The sequence below is a fragment of the Sciurus vulgaris genome (genome assembly GCF_902686455.1).
Source record: "Sciurus vulgaris genome assembly, chromosome: 7".
NCBI classification, from domain to species: Eukaryota; Metazoa; Chordata; class Mammalia; order Rodentia; family Sciuridae; genus Sciurus; species Sciurus vulgaris.
In genome coordinates this window covers 128,919,775-128,927,953 of record NC_136467.1, presented here as the reverse complement: position 1 = coordinate 128,927,953, position 8,179 = coordinate 128,919,775, and the positions used below count along the sequence as shown (strand labels likewise).

General features: G+C 40.3%; 1 pseudogene across 1 annotated transcript; it reads right to left on the bottom strand.

Moving 5' to 3' along the window:
- Positions 1-97: 97 nt before the first annotated feature.
- On the bottom strand, positions 98-7,687 carry LOC306666988 (olfactory receptor 2B11-like; annotated as a pseudogene). Its single transcript has 2 exons — positions 7,086-7,687; positions 98-451 (listed from the first exon to the last, which is right to left on the bottom strand). The product of its transcript is annotated as an olfactory receptor 2B11-like (transcript).
- Positions 7,688-8,179: the final 492 nt, after the last annotated feature.

Here is an 8,179-nt window from a genome sequence, read left to right as displayed (position 1 = left end):
ATGTAATATGATATTGGATTATGAGAATGAGTTATTAAAGATATTCCTATAAATCAACAATAATTATTAAAAAATTTTGTGCCATATGTACAAACTATCACTTGTAACTAAAAATGCTCCTCACCAGTTGTCTAGTGCCCCCTTCACATCCTTATTCCTCAGGGTGTAGATGAAGGGGTTGAGTGTAGGAGTCACCACTGCATAGAAGAGAGTCATGAACTTGGATTTGTCCCATGAGATGGAAGAGGGATGAAGGTACATGGCAATGCTCGGCCATAAAAATAAGAAAACTACAGGAGATGAGAGGAATATGTCCCAAAGGCCTTTTTCCTTCCTTCAGAAGATTTAATCTTAAATATGGCATGTCCAATACCAGCATGAGAGGTAAGAATTAAGCACAAGGAATAGCTACTACAAAAATGCACATGCAGAGGGGATTCAAGATGGCGGACTAGAGGGTGGCTGCGTTTCGTGTTGCTCCAGGACTCAGGACTCAAGAAGAGGAGATATAGAGAGCCTTGGGACCAACTCAAAGCAGCCGGGCGAGAGTCTCCCACTGGGCAGGCGTCCCGGACGGGGCAGGAGTCCTGGACGGGGCGGTAGCCCCGAAAGCAGGGATCTTTGCAAAGTAGAACTGCCGGCGAGGCGCCCCTCCCCCCGCCGGAGCAGTGATCGTAGACAGCTGGGAGCACTGAAGAGGTGGCTGTTCACCACAGCGCTTGGACTCGGCGCAACCCACCCGCGCTCTGGGAGGCTGCCCAAAGGAGAAGGTGCTTGGTGAGCTGTTTGGACTGAAAGTGACCACCCCTGAACACAGGGGGCTGCCCAGAGGAGAAGGAGAAATACGGGCTCGGCACGTCACTTGGAATTGGAGCAGCTGCGCCAGGGCTCTGGGCGGCTATCCGGTGGAACAGCGTGGTGAGTGGTTTGGTCCCAGAGCATCCCCTCCTGAACATAGGGGGGTTGTCTGGAGAAGGAGGAGGAGCACGGCGGGGTGCTTGGGCTCGAAGTGACTGCACCAGGGCTACGGGAGGCAGTCGGGACAAGAAGGTGCACAGTGAGTTCTTGGGTCTCGTGACGCACCAGATCTCTGGGTGACTGCCTGGTGGAGAAAGTGGTGCGTGGTGGGTCACTTGGTCTTAGAGCGACCACATGGAACAACAGGTGGCTGCCGGAGGAAAAGGCGTGTGCCGGGTCACTGGGACTCGGAGCGATTGTAAGGGGCTCCAGGTGGCTGCTCAGAGGAGGGGCCGCATAGCCAGGCGAAAAGTGCAGAGCAGGGTCCTAGACGGCTTCTTGGTGGAAGGGCCCCACAGACAAACTGAGGGGCGGAGCGAAGGCTCCAGGACTGCAGGCAGCTTCTCTGAGGAGAGGCAGCCTAAGGAGATTTGTTTGCGAAGGGTGAGGCTTCCAGGCCCAGGAGGTAGGTCTGGGTCCCTGGGAACATTGCAGAAGAAGGCTGCCCAGCCCAGGCGGTAGTTGTGAATTGAACGGAACCTCTGGGAGGAAAACCGACCAGCGAGACCTCCCCACCGGGTGACTCCTCCCTGTGGGGTGAGGTTCTCCCAAAAGGACCGTAAAATCAGAGACACAGGCCCAAACTGGTCTTGCATCAGCCCACAACCTACTTCCCTTCTGGATGACCATTCATCAGCAAGTGAAGGTACCTCTGCCCACTAGCAGGGAATATACCCCACCAAAAGGCCACCACCCCTAGGGAGTCACCTCCCTTGTGGAGCACTGCATTATCAACTTCCTCCAAGATTTCTACTACTGAAGACTAAGAGGGGATATAATAGAAATCTTCAGGGATATTATAAGACAATAGAGGAAATCTGCAATATCACAGCGGTCAACTGATACCTGAACAATATGAGAAAACAAGGAAAGAAAATGCTGCAAACAAATCTAGATGTTACATCAATGAAACCCAACGACAGCATGGCAGAAGAAATGACAGAAAGGGAGTTCAGAATGTACATAATTAAAATGCTCAGGGAAGCAAATGACGAGATGCAAGAGCAAATGCAGGCACTGAATGATCGCACCAATTGACAGTTAAAAGAGCAAATACAGGAAGCAAAAGATCACTTCAATAAAGAGTTAGAGATATTGAAAAAAAAACCAAACAGAAATCCTTGAAATGAAGGAAACAATAAACCAAATTAAGAACTCCATAGAAAGCATAACCAATAGAATAGAACACCTGGAAGACAGAACATCAGACATTGAAGATAAAATATTTAACCTTGAAAACAAAGTTGAGCAAACAGAGAAGATGGTAAGAAATCATGAACAGAATCTCCAAGAACTATGGGATATCATGAAGAGGCCAAATTTAAGAATTATTGGAATTTAGGAAGGCTTAGAGAAACAGACCAAAGGAATGAACAATCTATTCAATGAAATACTATCAGAAAATTTCCCAAATCTGAAGAATGAAATGGAAGATCAAGTACAAGAGGCTTATAGGACTCCAAATATACAAAATTGCAACAGACCCACACCAAAGCACATTATAATGAAAATGCCCAACATACAAAATAAAGACAGAATTTTAAAGGCCGCAAGAGAGAGGAATCAAATTACATTCAGAGGGAAACCAATACGGATATCAGCAGATTTTTCAATCCAGACCCTAAAAGCTAGAAGGGCCTGGAACAACATTTTTCAAGCCCTGAAAGAAAATGGATGCCAACCAAGAATCTTATACCCAGCAAAACTTACCTTCAAATTTGATGATGAAATAAAATCCTTCCATGATAAACAAAAGCTAAAAGAATTTACAAAAAGAAAGCCAGCATTACAGAACATTCTCAGCAAAATATTCCACGAGGAAGAGATGAAAAACAAAGAAACAAATCAGCAATGGGAGGAACCATCCTAAAGGAATTGTCAAATAAAGGAAGAACCAAGTCGTCTCAAAATAAATAAATAAATAAATAAAATGAACCAAATGACCGGGAATACTAATCATATCTCAATAATAACCCTGAATATTAATGGCCTGAACTCATCAATCAAAAGACATAGACTGGCAGATTGGATCAAAAAGAAAGATCCAACAATATGTTGCCTGCAAGAGACTCACCTCGTAGAAAGAGATACACATAGACTAAAGGTGAAAGGATGGGGGAAAACATATCATGCACATGGACTCAGCAAAAAAGCTGGGGTATCCATCCTCATTTCAGATAAGGTGGACTTCAAGTCAAAACTAGTCAAAAGGGATAAAGAAGGACATTACATACTGCTTAAGGGAACCATAAATCAGCAAGACATAACAATCATAAACAACTATGCCCCAAACAGTGGCTCAGTATGTCAAACAAATCCTTCTCAATTTCAGAAACCAAATAGACCATAACACAATAATACTAGGTGATTTTAACATGCCTCTCTCACCACTGGACAGATCTTCCAGACAAAAATTGAACAAAGAAACCATAGATCTCAATAACACAATCAATAATTTAGACTTAACGGACATTTATAGAATATACCATCCAACCAAGAGCGAATACACTTTCTTCTCAGCAGCACATGGATCCTTCTCTAAAATAGACCATATATTATGCCACAAAGCTAATTTAAGCAAATACAAGAAGATAGAGACACTACCTTGTATTCTATCAGATCATAATGGTTTGAAGTTAGAAATAAATGAAAGAGTAAAAAGCAGAAGCTACTCCAACACCTGGAGATTAAACAATATGCTATTACATGATGAATGGATAACAGAAGATATTAGGAAGGAAATTAAAAAATTCTTAGAGGTAAATGAGAACAAAGAAACATCATATCAAAATCTTTGGGACACTATGAAAGCAGTACTTAGAGGAAAATTTATTTCATGGAGCGCATTCAATAAAAGAAGTAAAAATCAACAAATAAACAACCTAACACTACAGCTCAAAGCCCTAGAAAAAGAAGAACAGACCAACACCAAAAGTAGTAGAAGACAGGAAATAGTTAAACTCAGAGCTGAAATCAACGAAATTGAAACAAAAGAAACTATACAAAAAATTGACAAAATAAATAGTTGGTTCTTTGAAAAAATAAACAAAATTGATAAACCCTTAGCCACTCTAACAAAGAGAAGACGAGAGAAAACCCAAATCACCAAAATTCGGAATGAACAAGGAAATATCACAACAGACACGATTGAAATACAAAACATAATTAGAAGCTATTTTGAAAATCTATATTCTAACCAAATAGAAAATTTCGAAGACATCAACAGGTTTCTAGAGACATATGAATTGCCTAAATTGAACGAGGAGGACATACAAAATTTAAATAGAACAATTTCAAGTAATGAAGTAGAAGAGGTCATCAAAAGCCTACCAACAAAGAAAAGTCCAGGACCAGATGGGTTCTCAGCCGAGTTCTACAAAATCTTTAAAGAAGAGCTCACTCCAATACTTCTCAAAGTATTCCATGAAATAGAAGAGGAGGGTACCCTCCCAAACTCATTCTATGAAACCAATATTACCCTGATACCCAAGCCAGACAAAGATAAATTGAGGAAAGAAAATTTCAGACCGATATCATTAATGAACATTGACGCAAAAATTCTCAATAAAATTTTAGCAAATCGCATACAAAAATATATTAAAAAGATAGTGCACCACGATCAAGTGGGTTTTATCCCAGGGATGCAAGGTTGGTTCAACATCCGGAAATCAATAAATGTAATTCACCATATCAATAGACTTAAAGTCAAGAACCACATGATTATTTCAATAGATGCAGAAAAAGCATTTGATAAAATACAACACCCCTTCATGCTCAAAACACTAGAAAAAATAGGGATAGTGGGAACATTCCTTAACATTGTAAAGGCCATCTATGCTAAGCCCATGGCTAATATCATTCTAAATGGTGAAAAACTGAAAGCATTCCCCCTAAAACTGGAACAAGACAGGGATGCCCTCTTTCACCACTCCTATTCAATATCGTTCTTGAGACTCTAGCCAGAGCAATTAGACAGACCAAGGAAATTAAAGGAATACGAATAGGAAAAGAAGAACTCAAAGTATCCCTATTTGCGGATGATATGATTATATACTTAGAGGAACCAGGAAATTCCACCAGAAAACTGTTAGAACTCATAAGTGAATTCAGTAAAGTGGCAGGTTACAAGATCAATGCTTATAAATCCAATGCATTTTTATACATAAGTGAGGAATCCTCAGAAAGAGAAATTATGAAAACTACCCCATTCACCATAGCATCGAAAAAAATAAAATACTTGGGAATCAATCTCACAAAAGAGGTAAAAGACCTCTACAATGAGAACTACAGAACACTAAAGAAAGAAACTGAAGAAAACCTTAGAAGATAGAAAGATCTCCCATGTTCTTGGATAGGCCGAATTAATATTGTCAAAATGGCCATACTACCAAAAGTGCTATACATATTCAATGCAATCCCAATTAAAATCCCAATGATGTACCTTACAGAAATAGAGCAAGAAATTATGAAATTCATCTGGAAGAATAAGAAACCCAGAATAGCTAAAGCAATCCTTCGCAAGAAGAGTGAAGCAGGGGGTATCCCAATACCATTGCAGGAAAAATGAAGCAGGGGGTATCGCAATACCCGAACTTCAACTTTATTACAAAGCAATAGTAACAAAGATGGCATGGTACTGGTACCAAAATAGAAAGGTAGATCAATGGTACAGAATAGAGGACATGGACACAAACCCAAATAAATACAACTTTCTAATACTAGACAAAGGCGCCAAAAATATGCAATGGAGAAAAGATAGCCTCTTCAACAAATGGTGCTGGGAGAATTGGAATTCCATATGCAACAGAATGAAACTAAACCCATATCTCTCACCCTGCACAAAACTCAACTCAAAATGGATTAAGGACCTTGGAATCAGACCAGAGACTCTGCAGATTATAGAAGAAAAAGTAGGTCCCGATCTTCAACATGTCGGCCTAGGACCAGACTTCCTCAACAGGACTCCCATAGCACAAGAAATACAAGCACGAATCAATAACTGGGATAGATTCAAACTAAAAAGCTTTCTCTCAGCAATAGAAACTATCAGTAATGTGAAGAAAGAACCTACAGAGTGGGAGAATATCTTTGCCAATCATACTTCAGATAGAGCACTAATCTCCAGAATCTATAAAGAACTCAAAAAACTCTACACCAAGAATACAAATAATCCAGTCGACAAATGGGCTAAGGAAATGAACAGACACTTCACAGAAGAAGATGTACAAGCAATCAATAAACATATGAAAAAATGTTCAACATCTCTAGTAATAAGAGAAATGCAAATCAAAACCACCCTAAGATTCCATCTCACCCCAATTAGAATGGCGATTATCAAGAATACGAGCAACAACAGGTGTTGGCGAGGATGTGGGGAGAAAGGTACACTCATACATTGCTGGTGGGGCTGCAAATTAGTGCAGCCACTCTGGAAAGCAGTGTGGAGATTCCTTAGAAAACTTGGAATGGACCCTCCATTTGACCCAGCTATCCCACTCCTTGGCCTATACCCAAAGGATCTAAAATCAGCATACTACAGAGATACAGCCACATCAATGTTCATAGCTGCTCAATTCACAATAGCCAGACTATGGAACCAACCTAGATGCCTTTCAATTGACGAGTGGATAAAGAAACTGTGGTATATATATACAATGGAATATTACTCAGCCATAAAGAATGACAAAATTATGGCATTTGCAGGCAAATGGATGAAATTGGAGAATATCATGCTAAGTGAGATAAGCCAATCTCAAAAAGACAAGGGACGAATGATATCGCTAATAAGTGGAGGATGACACATAATGGGGGGGAGGGAAGGGTTAGTGTTAGGGTTAGAGTTAGGGTTAGGGAGGGGGGCAAGTATGGAGGAAGAAAGTACTGTATAGAGGGTAAAGAGGGGTGGGAGGGGTGGGGGGAAGGGGAAAAATAACAGAATGAATCAAACAACATTACTGTATGTGGATTTATGATTACACAAATGGTATGCCTTTGCGCCATGTACAAACAGAGAGGCAACATGTATCCCATTTGTTTACAATAAAAAAAAATGCACATGCAGAGAGTACAAACTCATTAACCTCCTTTTCTCCACAGGCAGTCTTTACCAGAACTGGAATCTCACAAAAGAATTGATCCTGTTCATTGATGCCACAGAGTGGCAACTGTAACGTAAGAGTGTCTTCAACAATGGTGTAACAAATTCCACTCAACCACATAATAGTCACTAATAGGATACACACATGCTGATTCATGATGAGGGTGTAGTGCAGAGGTCTGCAGATGGTCACAGTGGTCAAAAGACATGAGAGCCAGGAGAATACATTCTGTGTTTTTCATCGTGCTGATACCATCCTTGTCCAAACAACTAAACTACACATCCCACATAGCTGATTATCTTGTTGGAAGTTTCTAAGTGAAACAACATCTGTGGCACAAAGCTTGTGGTATAGCATATGCCCAGAAAGGAGAGGTTGGTGAGGAAAAAATACTTGGGTCTGTGAAGAAGATGGAGGTCTAACATGGACACCAAAATGATAGTGATGTTTCCTATCAAAACCAAGGGGTATGTTATGAGAAGAATAAAACATAGAGGAAGCTTTAGCCAAAAATTCTCAGCAAATTCTAATAGGATGAATTCTTCTGGGTGGCTTTCATTAATGAGTGCCATTCTCTTCATTTGCTTCCCCTATAGTGAGGAAGTGGCAAAAAAGAAAAAGGAAATTTATAAAAAATGTAAAAGCAAGATTAAGTATTGACAATCCTTATAGTGAAGATGGACTATAAGTTTGTTAGGAAAAAACTTGTGGTCTGCAAACAAATGACCAACGTTCCTTTCACAATAGTAGAAATTAATAGCATTTACCTTCAGCATGGATGATAATCACTGTGTTACTGAATTTCTTCTTAGCCTCATGATAGCTTTTTCTGTAGCCACACATCCAGCATGGGTGAGGGAAGGGGTTTCTCTATGAGAGATGAGTTGACTGTAAATTATTGCTCAGAAACTTATTTCATAGATAAACCACAGGAGACAATTGTGTTTTTTGAATCAGAGAGAACATGACAGATTGAACCATGCCATATCTGGCATTAGTTAATATATTCATATGTGGGAATTTTCCACTATAAAGTGTTTTAGTATAAGAGTTTGGACAATTTT